Source organism: Corythoichthys intestinalis, chromosome 22, assembly GCF_030265065.1.
Source record: "Corythoichthys intestinalis isolate RoL2023-P3 chromosome 22, ASM3026506v1, whole genome shotgun sequence".
NCBI lineage: Eukaryota > Metazoa > Chordata > Actinopteri > Syngnathiformes > Syngnathidae > Corythoichthys > Corythoichthys intestinalis.
Window position 1 is genome coordinate 25857516 of NC_080416.1, and position 20764 is coordinate 25878279.

The 20764-nt window shown below is 38.2% G+C and overlaps 1 protein-coding gene across 2 annotated transcripts in view; it reads left to right on the forward strand.

Annotated features, from left to right (window-relative positions):
• The window catches only part of pvrl2l (PVR cell adhesion molecule related 2 like), a 487014-nt gene that overhangs the window by 192684 nt on the left and 273566 nt on the right, over positions 1-20764 (forward strand). The gene's annotated exons all lie outside the window — the stretch shown is intronic.

Below are 20764 nucleotides of genomic sequence, written 5' to 3' on the forward strand. Positions count from 1 at the left end.
GTGCCAAATCTCATCCATTATGCATAATCCGGTCCACCAAGTCTTCACAAGAAGTTTCCACATCGCTTTTAAACACTGACTAGCTCGGAATGAAAGTCACCTGCTTGTTTAATGCTCTTCACAATGACAAAGATGCCACCACAAAGAAGCCATGTGAGCATTTGCAGATGAAGCAGATTAGGTTAAATCAACAACGAGGCTAATTACGGAGTCCTTGCAGAAGCCTTTTTGCTTTTAATCAACATAACTGTTTGATTGGTTTGCAATATTTGATGTGGTCTTGGCATTCATTTCCACCGCTGATGAACGTTTGTCCCTCAGATGACAGTGTTTATTAGTGCCCTACTGCTAAACAGCTCTGATTACGCTCTGTCAATCATCTGTAATCCTGTTTCCTTCCCATTAAGAGGGCCATGAAATGGGTTTTTGGAAGCATCACGCTGCACCCTACGCACAAATAGTGAACTGCATATCAATTTTGTTTGCTGGCACGATGCATTATATATTAAAGCTGAAAAATGGCCAACATTCAACAAGCTAGCAGAAAATCTTCCTTTTACCCATATTCGGGCCATATTCCCGCTTTTTTGGCCTGATTATTATGCATCTCGATCCTTTTCAATTATCCTATAGTGAAAGATGTTTTTTCCCTTCCCCAGTTTGAATAGAAAACAATCAGTTTCGAACAATGGACTCTATCGATTTTTTTCTTCACGATGAACAAATGCATGTGGTGATAAAATATAAGGCTGGTTGTAAACATCTGAAAGCTGACGAAATGCCGCAAAAATGCGCAGACGGTTACACAAGTCTATGTCGTTTTTGTGCATCTTTTTTTTCATTCCCCTATTTGCATCCCTCACCTCGACATGACATTTAAAGGCACAAAACTGTCCTTTCAAAAAAATGAGGATAGTGTATCTAGTCGTTCTACAAAAAGTTGTTATAATTAATATCAGGGGATATTGTGATAGTCACAGGTAGTTCACGATTGTGTTCATAGAACATTTGATTGAGCCTCCAATGGAGGAAGACAACTACCATAATTTTCGGACTATAGGGCACACCTGACTATAAGTTGCGACCTACCAAATTTGACAGGAAAATGATATTTGTTCATAGATATGAAAAAATATGTCCTATGGCATATACATAGGACATATTTTTTCTCCCTTTTATATATATATATATATATATTAATTAAAAAAATATATATAATATAATATATAATATAATTAACATATATATATTAGGGCTGTCAAACGATTACAATTTTTAATCGAGTTAATTACAGCTTAAAAATTAATTAATCGTAATTAATCGCAATTAATCGAAATTCAAAAATATGCCATATTTTTCTGTAAATTATTGGAATGGAATGGAAAGATAAGACACAAGATGGATATATACATTCAACATACGGTACATAAGACACAAGATGGATATATACATTCAACATACGGTACATAAGGGCTGTATTTGTTTATTATAACAATAAATCAACAAGATGGCATTAACAATATTAAAATTCTGTTAAAGCGATCCATGGATAGAAAGGCTTGTCGTTCTTAAAAGATAAATGTTAGTACAAGTTGTAGAAATTTTGTATTAAAACCCCTCTTAATGTTTTCGTTTTAATAAAATTTGTAAATTTTTCAATCAAAAAATAAACTAGTAACCCGCCATTGTTGATGTCAATAATTACTTACACAATGCTCATGGGTGCTGAAGCCTATAAAATCGCACCCAAGCGCCAGCAGAGGGCGGCAAAACTCCATAAAACACAATTAACAAGTGAGCGTTTCACTGTACTGTAATTTAAATCTGTCTGAGTGGGGCATCTGCGTTAATTGCGTCAAATATTTTAACGTGATTAATTTAAAAAATTAATTAACGCGCATTAACGCGATAATTTTGACAGCCCTAATATATATATATATATATATATATATATATATATGTATATATACAATGGGGAGAACAAGTATTTGATACACTGCTAATGGGAAAACCCTTGTATATATATATATATATATAATATATATATATATATATACTAATAGTATAATAAAAAATGTATATTTTAATAAATAGTTTTTAAGCAGTTGAAATGTAATAATTATGAAAAGTTTTAAACATGCTACTATCCCTCCGAATTATTTTTAAACAAGAATAAAGTACTGTAGTACAAAAATGCTTGGCTTTATTAAATGCTTCATTGAGTGAGTCTACTCACTCCACTCCTTTGCTCACTTACACACGGCAACTCTTTAACAAGTTAAACGATGATTGACGAAGTTTGCGACTCTGGCAAAATCAGACACAAGCATCATTGTTTGAAGCGCGAAGTAGCGAGGGATCACTGTACTGCAAAAAAATGTTGCAATTAAGGGACGGTAATAGAAACTCTGGTTGAATAACACTGGTAATGCTTGGTTGACATAAGTTACATGGTTTTAATAGTTTTTTTCCCTGTAGTGCATGATGACATTCCACCGAATTAAAAAGGAGGACATACTGTAAATTGAGTCAGTCAAGGTACCGCTGGATTATACATAAATGTATACATTTTTTCACCTCAACAATATAGGCATCCCATCTCCGGCAGCACGTATTTTTCCTCGTTAGTGCCATCGTCCTATCTGCCACGCAGAGAAACACGCTGCGTTCACGCTTGAGAGGGCGACCAAGCGGCGCGTTGCGTCGCACCACCCGACCCGCGTTTACGATAAAAGCGGCGGGACGAGCAATTACCGAGAGGAGTTATCACACGTTTAACCTGAACGACTGCGGGCGGTGCTCATGTGGCCTCCTCTTTCACTCATGGATGAACACGTAAATGGCAAGAAAAAGGACAGCATAGGCTTCCCTTTAAGAGGATGGAATAGGTTTAAAAGTCGCTGGAGAAAGAGTAACAGCCACCTTTGTGCTTATTAAAAACACATTGTATGACTGCAATGGAATGGCTCTTTTTACCAAATAAATGCACGTACCGTCTGTCTAGTGGCTGTAGTGAAATCATTCATTCATTACTCAATTTGTTAATGATAGGGGGAAGTAATGCAAAATGGTTTTGCTTGACTAAACAGGCCTTCCCCAAATGATTCAAGCCTATTATTTAATCATTCGAACTCAAGAAAATGAGTGGGGGAAAATTAGCAAAATTTGCATTTTCTTTTGATGATCTTTACTCATACCACTGGTTCTCAAACACCCAGTGCCCAATCGCGTTTAATCAGGGGTGTCAAACTGATCATTGACACAGGCCACATTGTAGATATGGTTTCCTTTAGAGTGCCATGATGTCTACCAACTACAGTGCCTTGCAAAAGTATTCGGCCCCCTTGAATCTTGCAACCTTTCGCCACATTTCAGGCTTCAAACATAAAGATATGAAATTAAATTTTTTTGTCAAGAATCAACAACAAGTGGGACACAATTGTGAAGTGGAACAACATTTATTGGATAATTTAAACTTTTTTAACAAATAAAAACTGAAAAGTGGGGCGTGCAATTACTTTCAGTGCAGCAAACTCACTCCAGAAGTTCAGTGAGGACCTCTGAATGATCCAATGTTGTCCTAAATGACCGATGATGATAAATAGAATCCACCTGTGTGTAATCAAGTCTCCGTATAAATGCACCTGCTCTGTGATAGTCTCAGGGTTCTGTTTAAAGTGCAGAGAGCATTATGAAAACCAAGGAACACACCAGGCAGGTCCGAGATACTGTTGTGGAGAAGTTTAAAGCCGGATTTGGATGCAAAAAGATTTCCCAAGCTTCAAACATCTCAAGGAGCACTGTGCAATCCATCATATTGAAATGGAAGGAGCATCAGACCACTGCAAATCTACCAAGACCCGGCCGTCCTTCCAAACTTTCTTCTCAAACAAGGAGAAAACTGATCAGAGATGCAGCCAAGAGGCCCATGATCACTCTGGATGAACTGCAGAGATCTACAGCTGAGGTGGGAGAGTCTGTCCATAGGACAACAATCAGTCGTACACTGCACAAATCTGGCCTTTATGGAAGAGTGGCAAGAAGAAAGCCATTTCTCAAAGATATCCATAAAAAGTCTCGTTTAAAGTTTGCCACAAGCCACCTGGGAGACACACCAAACATGTGGAAGAAGGTGCTCTGGTCAGATGAAACCAAAATTGAACTTTTTGGCCACAATGCAAAACGATATGTTTGGCGTAAAAGCAACACAGCTCATCACCCTGAACACACCATCCCCACTGTCAAACATGGTGGTGGCAGCATCATGGTTTGGGCCTGCTTTTCTTCAGCAGGGACAGGGAAGATGGTTAAAATTGACGGGAAGATGGATGCAGCCAAATACAGGAACATTCTGGAAGAAAACCTGTTGGTATCTGCACAAGACCTGAGACTGGGACGGAGATTTATCTTCAAACAGGACAATGATCCAAAACATAAAGCCAAATCTACAATGGAATGGTTAAAAAATAAACGTATCCAGGTGTTAGAATAGCCAAGTCAAAGTCCAGACCTGAATCCAATCGAGAATCTGTGGAAAGAGCTGAAGACTGCTGTTCACAAACACTCTCCATCCAACCTCACTGAGCTCGAGCTGTTTTGCAAGGAAGAATGGGCAAGAATGTCAGTCTCTCGATGTGCAAAACTGATAGAAACATACCCCAAGCGACTTGCAGCTGTAATTGGAGCAAAAGGTGGCGCTACAAAGTATTAACGCAAGGGGGCCGAATAATATTGCACGCCCCACTTTTCAGTTTTTTATTTGTTAAAAAAGTTTAAATTATCCAATAAATTTTGTTCCACTTCACGATTGTGTCCCACTTGTTGTTGATTCTTGACAAAAAATTAAAATTTTACATCTTTATGTTTGAAGCCTGAAATGTGGCGAAAGGTTGCAAGGTTCAAGGGGGCCGAATACTTTTGCAAGGCACTGTCTGTATATGTATATGTATATATATATGTATATATATATATATATATATATATATATATATATATATATATATATATATATATATATATATATATATATATATATATACATATATGTGTGTGTGTGTATGTATGTATATATATGTATGTATGTGTGTATATATATATATATATATATATATATATATATATATATATATATATATATATATACATATATATATAATATATTAGGGCTGTCAAACGATTAAAATCTTTAATCGAGTTAATTACGGCTTAAAAATTAATTAATGTAATTAATCGCAATTAATCGCAATTCAAACCATCTATAAAATATGCTATATTTTTCTGTAAATTATATAGATATTCTGTAAAATAAATTGATGGAATGGAAAGATAAGACACAAGATGGATATATACATTCAACATACGGTACATAAGGACTGTAGTGGGCATTTCACTCTACTGTCATTTAAATCTGTCTATGCTGTCCTCACTCCGAAGCGTCTACTTTATCCAAAGCTAGACAGCTAATGAACGACGCCTTAATAATCAGACTTCTTCCTTTTTCATCTGATTTATTAATAAAATGGCCTCAAACCATTGTCCTCTTTAGACCGTTGTAAAACTACAAAAAAAAGTACACAAGCATTGCATTAGCAACAACGTTAGCTTAGCACGCTATACAGGTTCACTAAACATAAACAAAAAGCGTCTCATACAAAAAATATAACATTTCGCTTACTAACATAATATGTACATTCTTTACAACAACCATACTTACGGACAAATCTTGTCCAAGGATCATATAAGCACAACATTACAACGTAGGCGTCAGCCCGAGACGTCGTGCAGCCATATTGAACTGGCAAGAACACAATAAACCATGTCGCAAAGCGACCACAAGAGTTCGCTGTTAGACAGCACAAAAAGCCTTGCTGTAAAACTTACCAAAAGGCAGAATACTGTCTGAGCGGGACATATGCGTTAATTGCGTCAAATATTTTAACGTGATTAATTTAAAAAATTAATTACCGCGCGTTAACACGATAATTTTGACAGCCCTAATATATATATATGTATGTATGTATGTATATACAGTACTGTGCAAAAGTGCTGTATATATTTTTTTGTAATTATTAAATTTATTAGGATCATGGAAGCTTCCACTTGGGGAAAATATATACACACAGTATATCCTGTATATACATAATATAATAAAGATATACAGTACTGTGCAAATGTTTTAGGCAGGTGTCCAGCCTAAAACTTTTGCACAGTACTATATATATATATATATATATATATATATATATATATATATATCCTAGCCTATCCTATCCTAGCGAGAGCAGAATTACAGACCCCATGACTTTAAGGAGACTATCGCGTACTTAGCTCATTCCGATCCAAAAACTCCATGTAGCATGTATCACTGAGCATCAAGACACAGCTGTGAATGGCCACAACCGGATTTTGGGGGGATTTTATGGGTGAAACATTGTAATATAACAAGGGTCGCGATGCAGAAATTGCAGACATCAAGGAGTGGTCGAGATCTGTTTTTTCATATATTCACCCTTTTAAACGTTTTTTTTTTCTATTGTTTTTCTTTGGATCGATTATGTATCATCTAAAATATTGGGGGAAATGCGACAGGAAAGAAAAAAATACAATTAAGCGATAGTTATGAGGTAGATATCCGTGACTTTTTTACAGACACCGATTTTTTCAATGTGACGTAATTTGTTTAAAAGTTTAAAATATGCGAGTTGATGATTTTTTAAAGTCTTTTTTTTTTTTTTAAACTAAATATTAGACGCCAATGAATGATTCTAAGCTAAAAACGAAAAACATTTTGAATAATAAATATAATTAATTACCTTCGTTTTATGGCTGGGTTGAAACAAAAGCTGTTGCGCGACGTCTGTAAACGGGGGTTTTCAGGGTAAAATGGACAAATTAAAAATAGTTCGGGAGCTTAATGCGCCATTATTCTGCTATGGCAGCATAAAACAACGTACTGTTATGTATTTATGTATATATATATATATATATATATATATATATATCTTTCACCAAAGAAAGAAACTCTACTTTTTTTTTCATTTATACAACAAATTTTTTTAATTTAAAAATTACTGTTTATTATTTAGGGTAATTTTCTAATTTTCGGAAAGAAACTACAAATCTTCTCCATTATTATATGTATATTATTATTCATGGCTATTTTCTGACTTTAAGCCGCACTTGACACATGCATTATACACCAAATTTTACAAGAAAATGGCATTGGTTCAGCAAAGCAACACTGGGCTATCAACCGCAGGTGTTCACATTATATTATGGGTTATTTACACCAAAAGATATGCAGCTCATTAGCCTGTAAAATCCATAAATTTGATGCGCTGGACTCTCAGCCGTAGGGTTCAGTGTGAGTGGAAAAAGTTGGGTCTTATAGTCTCAAAAATGTGGTATTTAATTATTTTTGAGACGAAAGCTATAAATATTAAGATTTGTTATTTGTTATTTGAGTTTTATTTTAACGAGAAACATAGGCTTAATGCACAATTATTTAGTTTTGGAAGCCGTCCATAGCTGTTGGTCAGAAACAAAACAGTTAAATACCAGAAAAAAAGTGATTGTACTGTATAATACGACTGTTTGAGAATCACTCGTCTATGCCATGCCATCTAATGTTGATTCTGACGTAGTTTAAAAAAAGCATTGCAACGTGTAATTATGTCATCATTATACAATTCAATTTAAATCCTCTGCGAGGACCCACACATGTGGAATCCCTGGTGCAATCAATGGTAAACAAGATAGCAACAGGCTGAAGCACAACACAAACAAACAAACAAACAAACAGACCTTCTACTTGGCTTTTCACGGGGTGCCACGGTTGAAGGAGGGATGGTACCCTTTCAGCACGCTTTTGACGCGCTGGAGGATAAACAAGCAAATGCCACCAGCTTCTAAATGTCAATTAAGTGTGATTCATCTCTTCGCTGCTTGGGGGAAGGAAGCAGCGGGTGCTCATTTCGCCTCTCACCCGCCGCACCCTCCTTTTGACTCTCCTGCAAAATCCCCTGAGAGCAGAGTTTATGTACAATGAACGCAGTGTGGGACCTCAGAAATGAGAGGAAGACTGATAACTGTAATTTTTTTAAAGGGTGATAACAGGTGATTATGTCAAAATTATCCACAACAAACAGCTGAAATGATGCCATCAGAGCAGCACATTTTGAAATACATAACACATTTGTTAAGTTTAGATCAAGATCTATTGTTTGACATGTCACTCAATGAAGTGCTTGGCAATTTTAGTTGGTGAACTTTAATCTCAGAGGAGCATCAAAATTTCAAAGTCGATTGCCACATAAACCGTATCACGTGGACAACAATCCAACATATTTTGGGTCCACCAATTTTGGAGACAATCAGATGAAAAATCCATTTTTTCTCAACATTTGTTATGACATTGACTTGTAGCTGTGATTTTGATATTTAAAATGACTGAAGCTCTGAAACCAAATAACCTTTCTGGTGTTCGGAGATTCAGATTGTTTTATAAACATCAGTTCTGGTCACAACATGCAAAGAGGGTTAAAAGATAAAGGATAATGAATAATATTTTTTGAGCATTATCTGACAGAATAGCAGGGGTGCCAATACTTTTGGCTAGCAGTGTACTATATAGTTTCTTTTGTTGTCTTTTTCACGTATGTATCTTTATTGAATAAAAAGCTTTTTAATGCAAAAAAATGACTTGTGTTGTGCATCATCAGCCATCCATCATCAGCATTATGATAATTATAGCTACATACATACAAGAAACAGTGCAACTATATATTCAGAGAGATTGAGACAGCTGTTCTTTCCCAATGCTGTAATGTCAGACAGTCCACTGCAAACAGGCAACCCTGCCCTGCTAACACTCAAGATGCTAATTGGAGCAATCCAATCCTGTGGTTTTGCAAGTGTGAATGGGAATGACTAATGAGGACCTCAATACTCACAAAAGATATGCTGATTACAGTCAGATGACCCTTCTCTGAATACAAAAGTGATTTGTATCAACTGATCCACCCTTGGTAGTTCTAGTCTAGAACAATGGTTGTCACCAGTCAATTTGTTGTTATTAATAATTTGACTCTTGAATGTACGGTCAATATTTAGGGACCATGGTGATGCCGGTGATGATTACGATGATGGTGGCGGTGGTAGTGATAGCAGTAGTCATGGTTATGATGATGAATGTATTGAGAACTGACTGTGATCCCATGAAAATTTTAAGGACTGAGTTGGGGGTGGGACCCAGAAAAAGCTTCGCTTTTCCCGACCCCTTTCCAAGCCACATATGTATATACCGTAATTTTTGGACTATAAGCAGCTACTTTTTTCCTTCATTTTGAATTCTGCGGCTTATAGTCCAGTGTGGCTTATTTGTTGATTTATTTCTGTTAATAGGTTACACTATTTTTGACAGTGGCGTCATAAGACCGTCATATTTGCGACATGACACTATCATGGGCATTACTGAATGCTTATGACAGATGTCATTAAGTTTCATCCGGCAAATTATGTTATCAGTTCCATTTATGTCCTGCTTCGATCTTTTACATCCATTCAAAAGTGAGATAATTTGCCAATTAACACTAAATGACAGTGTCATGTCATAATTATGATTGTCTAATGACAGTCTTATGGCACCACTGTGAAATAAAGTGTACCAAATACCATAAGTAGCGATTAATGACACAACTGGAACAGTAGCTGAATAAAAAAATAGCACAGAACATAAATGTTTATTGTCATTTACATCTGTAGCGCTGCAATGCATGCTAGGAGGCATGTTGGACAACAACAGTGTTGACCGCCGGTGGCAGCAGAGGTTGACTGTCTCCCCTAAGAGAGCAGTGATGGGCAAATGAAGCTTCTCGAAGCAATGATGTTCATGGTGGTCCATTTGATATTATTACAGTTGTATGATTCCGCTGTCAAATAAAGTGTTACCAGTTAATATGTTTTGGTATGAATATCTCATGATACAGTGAGGACAGCTCCAGCTTATAGTCCAGTGCATCTTATCTATAAACAAATGTCATTTTCGTGTCAAATTTGGTGGCTTATAGTCCGGTGCGCCTTACAGTGCGAAAAATTACGGTATATATATATTTTGTTATTATTATCATTATTATTGTTTTTCTTCTCTTGATGTTGTATTACTTTATAACGACTCGAAATTAAACCAAATCAAATCAAAAACCTCCATTATGGTGGAGTTGCACTCATAAACCTGAAGATTTCATTGATACTGGATTATGGTAGCAGAATGACGCATGCACTAGACCAGGGCTGTCATTCATCGGGATCAGACCTCGTTTGGGCCTGACCAGTATATTTTTGGCCAAATAAATGAACTCACTGGCTGCCATTGACAGCGCTAGACATTTAATCCATTTGACTGATTGATTGTTGGTTAAGCGGATAATCAAGTTAATTGGACATACATCTATTGTTGTCAATGGAAGCCAAAGAGTTCATTTTTGTCATTTCCGTTTAATTTTAAGGTACTTATGGATCACACCTGTACATGTTGGTTTATTTCCTGCTGATTTTAGCATTTCTGGGTCTTCTTATGTTCATTAGTCTCTTCCTGTTGATTTTGAAGCACTTCCAGGTTGCTTCCTGTTGATATTGGGTCATTTCCTCTTGGTTTGGGGGCAATTTTTAGACACTCCCTTGATAACCTATTGGCTGCCATTGATGGCATTAGACTTTTAATCTATTTTGACCCAAATGTGACACAAAAGTGAGCCAAAGTCAGGCACTCGATCACACAAAACTGGTTTTACAGCACCAATATCAAAATAAAAGCATGTTACACTGTGATACCATAACATGACTTTTACATTTCCTTCATTGGCTGTCTAGCGCCGTCAGTGGCATTGAAATATGAGCATTTACAGCTAGTCCGTGCCGTTTAAGTGAATTGGACGTCTATCGTTGTCAATCAAAGCTAAAGAGTTCATTTTGGGTCACTTTCTTGTCATTTTAAGGTACGTATTTTTTCGGACTATAAGTTTCACCTGAGTAGAAGTCGCACCAGCCATAAAATGCCCAATGAAGAGGCAAAAAAAACCATACCTTAATTTCTGGTCTATTGGGCGCCCCTGATTACAAGCCTGACCTAGTACATTTTTAAAGGAAAAAACATTTTGTACATACATAAGCCTCTCCTGCCTATAAGCCGCGTGTGCCCACTTAGTAACACGAGATATCGACAAAGAAATACACAGAGTTTTCAAAATTTTAATAACACACCTTAATTTTTCGTTCCAAACAGTGCCAGCAAACACGGCAGTTATATAGCAGCGGCACGGAAGTTACATAGCATCAGCACAGCGATACAGCACTAACTGTGGGCTGGTTATTAAAAACAAGAAAGTCTTTGTTAGCGATCTTCATCTTCCTACTGTGCACTCAAACCATGGATGTCTTCACCCTCAGTGTCGGTTATGAAGACGCTCAGATACACTTTGCCACACACCTACTCAGTCTCTCCTTCGCTGTCGCCTTCAACGTCTCCCATAATGAGGCAAATTCATTCCTGAGCCCGTGCCGTCGTCCTCGTCACGCAGCAGACTGGCCCCTCGAAACCCGTTGGTGATGGCGGACTTCTTTCACACCGATTCACGCTGCCAGGCTCCCCCGGCATACCTGTGCAATAGCTGCTCTTCGCATGAGGCGAGTCTTGGCAAACGATCTCTTGCCACGAATCATCAAAAGTTCCCTTACAATTCGGATGGCCAATGTAATTTCTTCTAGCATTTTCCATGATGCAGGTCTGCCAATTCTACTCAAGCACAAAGACGAGGGTCCGCCACCTCTATTCATGCACAACGTACAAAGTTAAACAACAGGTAATAGTGCAAACTAGCATCTTCCTCGACACTTATATTCCACGTGTCTCACTCCCACATTCCATGCTGAGCGCCCCTGGCGGCCGTCAGAAAAATGCACAAATTGGCCGCATCGTTGCACACGCCGCAGGATCCAATATGAGGGAAAAAAGTAGCAGCTTGTAGTCCGGAAATTACGGAATATAAGTCGCACCGAAGTTGCATTTTTGGGGGAAATTTACTTGATAAAATCCAACGCATAGAACAGATATGTCATCTTGAAAAGCAATTTAATATAAAAATACAATAGAGAACAACATGCTGAATAAGTGTACAGTATGATAGTGTTACATCATGCATGAACAACGAAATGCGAATATACTGTCCTCACCAGGACGTTACGGCTCGGTCCTGGCTATACAGCGAGCTAAACTCCCGAATGACGATGCTGGACATCCGTATAATTTGCTGACTTTATTTTGGCCATCACTATGACACCATCATTTGAAGAGTGAAACTAAAAATAGAAATAATGCAAATCAATTTCGTCCTCGATACCAAACAGGTTCGCATCAACGTAAATAAATAATAATTAGCTGCTATTACAGCAATGACACAAACGGTTAGCATGCGTTCGCTAGCATTAGCACATCGTTCAAACTGGCTCTAAGTGTGTGAGGGGAGTCACGGAACGTATCCAAAGGGTCATGAAAAAATACAACATAAACACACCGGTCAAACCACACACAACACTCCGCCAGATATTGGTCCACCCAAAGGACAAAATCCATCCAGAAAACAAATGGAACTCAATATATGAAATTCCATGCAAATCATGCTATAAATCATACATCGGGGAGACAGGGAGGAGCTTGATTACAAGATAAACTGAACACAAGAAGGAATGTGAAAAGGAGACAACAATGAGACAAACAAGGGCAAAAAAAGAACAATCACAACAAGAACATCACAAATCAGCCGTCACCGATCACTGCAAAAGGGAAAACCACATCATGGACTGGGAAAAGGCCAGAGTCATCCGCACCGAAGAAAACAAACATCAGCGCTGGATCAGGGAGGCCATTGAGATCCGTAAGCGGGGCCCGTGGACCATCAACAGGGACGAGGGGGCATACATGCTCTCTATGACCTGGAACAGCATCTTGGAAGGGTGAATGGGCAGCAGAGGGCGTGACTCGCCTGTCATTCTGACAGGTGAGTCACGCCTTCATCCATCAGCTGATAAAGACGCGTCACACCAACATCAGTGACCCTCTGACGAAGGCGGAAGTTCCCGCCGAAACATATCAGGTAAATAAAACCACCTGGGATAAAAGAAAGGGTTTGACGAATATATAAGTGTAGTCAAAATGAACTCTATAAAACTAGATATCATAATGTTTTAATCATTTCACACATAAGTCGCTCTTGAGTATAAGTCGCACCCCCAGCCAAACTATGAAAAAACTGCGACTCATAGTCCGAAAAATACGGTACTTATTGATCACTTCCTGTACATTTTGGGGCATTCTGAGGTCACTTTTTGGATCATTTACTGTTGATTTTGGGGCATATTCATGTTACTTGCTATTGATTTCGAATCACTGGTTTTGGGACATTGTTGGGTCACTAAGGCTAGGTTCATACCACAGGTCTTAATGCACGAATCCGATTTTTTCGGGTTTTTCCGACTCGAGTCAGGCATTAACTTGACGGTCTGAACGGGACAAGTCGCATAGAAGTGGACCATTTGAAATCCGATCTGAGTCACTTTCGTATGTGGTTCTAATCCGATCTGGGCCACATTTTTTCAGAACGTGACTAGCGGTCTGAACTGTCAAGACTCCCAAATCGGAATTCATGCAGCAATTACGTCAGCAAAGAGCAAGAGGCACGGAGGACGGCAGCCATGTAGGCATTAGCGCCTAGCTTGAACTTAGGGTTGGGAATCTCTGACATGAAGCCGATTCGATATGTATCTAGATACACAGGTACGATTCGATTAAAAAAAACGATACATTTTTAAGGCCTAGCGATTCGATACAGTTTAAGGACGATACGGTTCGATACAGAGTGAAAACGATACGATAGTAAAAATTTGTTGTGTGTGTTCGTACAGTATTTAAACATATAAAAAACACCAAATTACTAATAGCAAAATTAATCAACAAAATTTCATACCAATGTTATGCTTTATTCTTTTATGAAAAAAAAAAAAGGCTTACTATATGGCTGTCATTTTGTTGGATGGGATTGATAATAAAATAAAACTCCAGTGACAGACAACAATAAAGTGCAGTAATTCAAATACTGTCTTTCCTGGTGTTTTGAACACAAGAGGTAAGTAATTTAAGTGCAAACTTTCAACGTAAACATCTTACAAACAAAAAATATTAATTATATGCAGCAGCTCTAGGAAAAAAAGAATTAAACCTGCTAGTGTTATCATAAATAAATAATAAATTATGGATTTACCACTGATATAATTGGGGGAATAAAAACATGGCGTTTTAGACAGACAGGTCAGTAATCATTACTTTAACCTTATACACAGTAAAGTCATTCATTTATGCCTGTGCTTCCACATTTTGTATTCCTCATCACTGTCAATATCTTTTTTTAAGGGCAGATTTTTCTTGAGGAAGATCAACTAATCCACATGTTTAAGTAGACTGCGTTTCGTAGAAACAAAATCTCCAGAGGGTCGTGCTCAGTGTTGTTAATAACGGCATTACAATATAATGGCGTTACTAACGGCGTTATTTTTTTCAGCAGTTTTTCGGAAAGGCATGCGTTACTATGCGTTACTATATTGGTCGAAAAGTCTGAGGGAGACGGACTCACCGAGACAACAGAGCAGAGCAGGAGTAGGGAGGAGGCAAGAAAGTTGTGACGCCGAGCAAACGCGATGCTAGGTAGCTCCAATAATACATGTTGTAGCCGATAGCCTACAAACTACGCCCGCATGTTATGGTAGATATGGTAGACATGGTAGATATCACATGTACTGTACATAGATATAACTAGATGCAAAATGACAGACATGGCACTAAATGAGTTAGTAGACAGCCGCCATCTTAAAGCAGTAGACTTTTTAGGACGGCTCTGTTGTAGAGAACCTTCCGAGTGAACCTAAGTAACTTTTTATCTAAAATACTTCTAAATCGGCAAAATCTTGACTTGAATCTATCTTTAAATGATGAAACAGTTTTAAAACTTTCATATGTCGAAAGTAGAGAGAAGGGAACTAATGCAAAAATGGGAGCAATTTTAACAACTTTTAACAGTTGATTCAGGGTAAAGGGTAAATTAGAGTAAAGAATTGGGCTCGGGCCAATTGTACCACAAAAAACTTCACATAGTGTGGCCAATGTTTTTTTTTTTTTTTTTTTGAGGGAAAAAAAAAAAAAGTAATTATCACCAATTACTTTGCCAAGTAACTAATTACTCTTTCATTCAGGTAATTGAGTTACTAACGCAATTACTTTTTGGGAGAAGTAATTTGTAACTATAATTAATTACTTTTTTTCAGTAAGATTAACAACACTGGTCGTGCTGCCCTTTCCACCATTGTGGTGGGTTGTTTTTCAGGGTTAAAAACTCACGACCTCTGTACTGCTCCACACTTCACACTAGCTCTGTCCCATGCAAACAGATCTGCCTGCCTTCATCACTTTAAAGTCCGACTTTTGTTTTCCTGGGTGCGTTGAAAATCAATTGCTGCATGTCGCTGGTGAGGTGCTCAAACTGTACATTGTTTTAGCATGTTGCCACTACTAGTTTCGTTTTGGACTGTGAAGAAAACGCTACGGAGTGTGCGTTACAGTGGTTTTGTTAGCTCTTGCGTTGTTATGTGACGATCGGGTAATGACGGCAACTACGAGCGGTTCTGCCGAAATGCATGGGAAGTTGAGGCAACCACGACTGTGAGTGGTGCTTGTCCATATTACGTACATCATGCGTGCGGTCACAATCTAAGTGCGCTGTGTGGCAGGTGACACAAGTGCAGCATGTGAAGTAAAAGCTAAATTATTATCATATTAAGCAATGCATTGAACTAGACATTAGAAGCCGATTCTTGTGCTCGGGATAGCCGAATTCTATCTCTACTATCGGTTCATTGAATATTTAATTGCTAATTACTGTCGAATGGTAACTTTACTATCGATACAGCTGTATCGCTCACCTGTAAAACCGGATATCCGGTCGTATCGGTTTATCGTTCACAAGCTTACTTGAACTCTGCTTTTAAGCACGAAGCGGGCTTGACCACGGTCATAAAAAATAAAATGAAGAAAAGAATAAGCCTTAGAATTTTCGATTTTCATTCTGTGCGCCGAATGAGCAATATTCGTTATTGCACACATAGCTGAGTCGGGGCAAACTGACGCACCCACGTCATTTCACGCACACACGTCAAGGCTCATGTGTGTGCGTGTATGCGTTCGATCAGCCTATACAACCCTATATAATCTTTGAATATAAGACTAAATTAATTATTAATGTCTGTTCTTTTGTCCTCTTTTTGGAAATCAAAATATGATCACTCTGGAATGACATACAGCCAGCATGTGTAATTTGTTTTGATGCTTCTGCGCATGCGGGTCTCTTTGCTGAGCGCATCTCGGACTGCGTATTAGTGCGCATGCGTGGTACTTGAACAGTCTCAATGGACAAAGGCAGTCTGAACGGGCACGCCAAAAAAAACAGATATGGCAAAAAATTGGATTTGTGCATTAAGACCTCTAGTATGAACCTAGCCTTACTTTGGCTGTCATTGGCTGCCATTGATAGAATTAGACTTGCATGCACTCGATCACACGAATCACAAAACTGCCTGTCAGGTAGAACAACCCCTTTCTTTTGACACCTCTGCACTTGACTATAAATGCATTAATTGAGATTTTATTGTGTGTAGCCAAAGCCTGCATTTCTATATTTTTGTCTGTTTGTGTCTAAGCGATGACTCTATGCCAATGTGTCTAATCAAGAGGAATTAATCCCTCTAAAGAATAAAAGAATGAGCGACAACAAAAACAACAGCAAAGTATGACGGAAAGTGCAATATTGAAATAATACCCATCAGTTGTCGGCTCAGGGCTGAGCTTTTGTGTTTATTTGCAATCATCAGACAGCCACTTTAAATGTGCATTTCTTGTGTGTGTGTGTGGCTGCGTGCATGGGGGTGTGTCGTACAGTGTTAGTGGATCACTAGTTTGACAAGGCTGTTGTCTCCCTCGGGCCATAGGCAGCGTGCTTCAATGACTGTCTAATATGCATCATATTGTAATGAAGCACTCAGACACACAGACAGATGGATGTACTGTAACTATACATAAACACATACACACAAATGTGTGAGGGGTTGTAAGAAATCATTCGCAATTCGATTAAAGGACAATATTGCCTCGTTCAACGATTCCGTAACTTGAAATCAATTCAATAACTTTTTAACACGAAAGATGAAACCAATGGACTGTGAAATAAATACCTGAATATTGGACAGTGCAGTTATTTTCTTGCAGATTTTTTTTTTGTTTCTTCGTTTCACTGTGGTGCCGGAATGAATTAAACTCATGTCTCATGACACTGCTGCAGATACAGTATGTAAATAATGTTCGCGAATACATATGTTACATACAGTGTATATTATGATTTACATACTTGGCTCCTAACCTCTGTATATGCCAACCCGCCTAACAATGTCTCCTTTTGACCTCCCCTTCTCTTTTTCCATGGTTATCTGCCCCCCTACATGGTCTCCATGGGTAAATATAATTAGCTAACAATATCACCACTATGTCTATAGGGAGCATAGGCATGTAACATAGTTGTCACTAAACCTAATATAATACAGTGATCCCTCGCTGCTTCAAACTTCGAGCCCTCAGTCCATCGTGGATTTTTATTCAATTAACTCATTCACTCCCAGCCATTTTCACCGGTGCAAAAACCCTTCGCTCCTTGCCGTTTTACTGGATTTTGACTGATTTTGCAAGGACCACAGAAAATTCTGTTCTATTGCTATATAAACATGGAACCCACCAAAAGAAAGATTAGACTCTATTCTTTCAGCAGGAAAAAAAATTAAGTAAATGAATTGTTCCAGTCTTTAGAAAATAGCTTAGCTTGAGCAATTTTCCAATTTCTGATAAAAAAACAGAGAAATTGAGCTTTTTGTGAAAGCATACAATATAAACATACTGTAACTTTGACTTTAACCCAGCTATTTTTTTGATTTAGTTACATCCCAAACATCTGAATAATGTTTTCCTTTTACAAAATAACATAAACAACAAGACAAATACAGCTTTTGATAGAAAAGTAACAATTTATTTACTCATAACTAACTGAGAGATGAAGCTGTTGTGGCCGCGACAGCCGGGTAAACTTTTCACTCATCGCCGCCTGTCTCATAAAGATGGATTTTTTTTGAGTCTCCGCGGGGTCTGCCTGGCGAGCATCACTGACTCAACGGCATCGTCTGCTGCACTGGTGGTCCCGGTTGTTCTGCACGATCGCCCAGCGCCTGGCATCCCGGGCGTCCTTTAGGTTGTTATGCTCGGTCGTCCACCACCTGGCATCCTGGACGCCATTCGGTCGTCTTCCGCCTGCGCCCGGGCCGTGCCGTTGCCGTTGAATCGGGTTGCGGGTCTTACCAAATGTGCCACTGCCCTCCAGTGGCCAGTTTTATTGCTTTAAAATGGATTTTCAGCTTTGTGCTTTGGAGCTAAATTGAATCAGAACCAAGAGATGTCTCTTGTTAAAAAAAACGTAAAAGACGTATAAATACACCTTTGGGACATTGAAACAATTAACTCATTTGCTCTCGGAAAAGTATAAATACGTTCTATTTTTAAATGCTTCACTGTCCCAAAAATGTATTTATACGTCTTTTGCGTTTTTTTTTTTTTTTTAAATAAGAAGCATATATACCTTCCACTGTATCTGAGAAACAAAGAACAACACTCCAAACCCATTTTAACGCAATAAAACTGGCCACTGGAGGGCAGTAGCGCATTTTGCAAGATCAGGCAACCTGATTCAACAGCAGTGAACGGCCGGGCAGCATGGTCTAAGCGCTGGCGGCACGATGCCAGGCGGCGCTCCGACCGAACAAAACAACGAGAGGACGCCTGGAAGGCTAAGCGTTGGACGACTGCGCAAAACGAGTGAGACCCTCAGTAAAGCGGCTCGCCAAGCAGACCCCGCAGAAACGCAAAAATAATCCATCTTTGTGAGACAGACAACGATGAGGGAAAAGTTTACACGGCTGACGTGGCGACAACGGCATCATCTCAGCGACAAACCGTCATCTCTCAGTAGTCATGTGTGAATAAATTGCTACTTTGCTATCAAAAGCTCTATTTGGCTGGTTGTTCATGTTATTTTGTAAAAGGAAAACATTATTCAGATGTTTGGGATGTCACTGAAGCAAAAAATAGCCATGTTAAAGTCAAACTTATGTTTGAAATGTATGCGTTTACACAAAGCTCATTTTCTCCGTTTTTCATCAGAAATTGGAAAATTGCTCAAACTAAGCTATTACTAAGATATTAACTTAATTTTTTTCTGCTGAAAGAAGAGAGTCTAATCTTTCTTTTGGTGGGTTCCATGTTTATATAGCAATGGAATAGAATTTTCTGTGGGCCTTGCAAAATCAGTCAAAATCCGGAAAAAACGGCCGGGAGCGAAGGGCCTTGCTCTGGTGAAAATGGCTGGGAGTGAATGAATTAAAAATAGAACGTATTTATGCGTTTATGGAGCAAATGAGTTAAAAAGGATAATTGTAAATGCAATATTTTATAGAGCTGTCCCGATCCGATCACGTAGTCTCTCACTCTCGCTCCTTCGCTTTTCTTGGTCAGGCAGTGCACTGGAGTTGCTGATTAAAGTAAACGATGATTGACAGACAGTTAAGGTTTAATCTTGCCAGAGCCGCCTGTAAGACAAGACTTCAAAGCTGCGCATGCGTCAACATTGTTTAACTTGTTAAACAGTTGCTGTGGCCACTCATTGTGTGTAAGTGAGAGCTTGAGAGGATTTGAGTGGACTCATTCAATCAAGCATTTAATAAAGACAAGCATTTTTTAAAAAACTGTTTTTAAAAATCGATTGGGCGTCTACTTTTTTTCTTTTTTAAAAATAATTTGGTAGGACAGTAACATATTTAAGACTTACCATAATTATTAAATTGGAAGTGCTTAAAAACATTTATCAAAAAATATCTATCTATCTATCTATCTATCTATCTATCTATCTATCTATCTATCTATCTATCTATCTATCTATCTATCTATCTATCTATCTATCTATCTATCTATCTATCTATCTATCTATCTATCTATCTATCTATCTATCTATCTATCTATCTATCTATCTATCTATCTATCTATCTATCTATCTATCTATCTATCTATCTATCTTTAATTTATATCTCTTTCAATAATAAATCTGAATAAATACATTGAACACACACACACACACACACACAAAATGTCTTGGGTGGTGCTACTTCGGGGTTTTTCAATTATCGCGGCTGGTTTTGGTCCCATTAACCGCAAAAATGAGGAATCACTGTACTGGGGCAGTGGTGAGCGGGCAAGAAATTTTGGGGGGACTTACTGTATCTCTCATAAAAAGTCAGAAATAGCACTTTAGACTATATAAAATCTAATCAAAATACAAGTTTCTGTAAAAAGTGAGTGTTTTTCCCCAGCCATCAGTATTCAAAATTAAAATTCTCTTGTTGATAGTCAATTCACCTCTGCTGGTGCTGATCAACTTACATCACTCCTTCACCTCTTGCTACACTCTGCTGCTCTACTTCGTATGGACAGAAATGGTGATATATCACTGCAACTGTTATGCAATTAGTGTTTCTCAATTGGTAGGATTTGACCTAAAAGTGGTTTATGTTGCCCAGG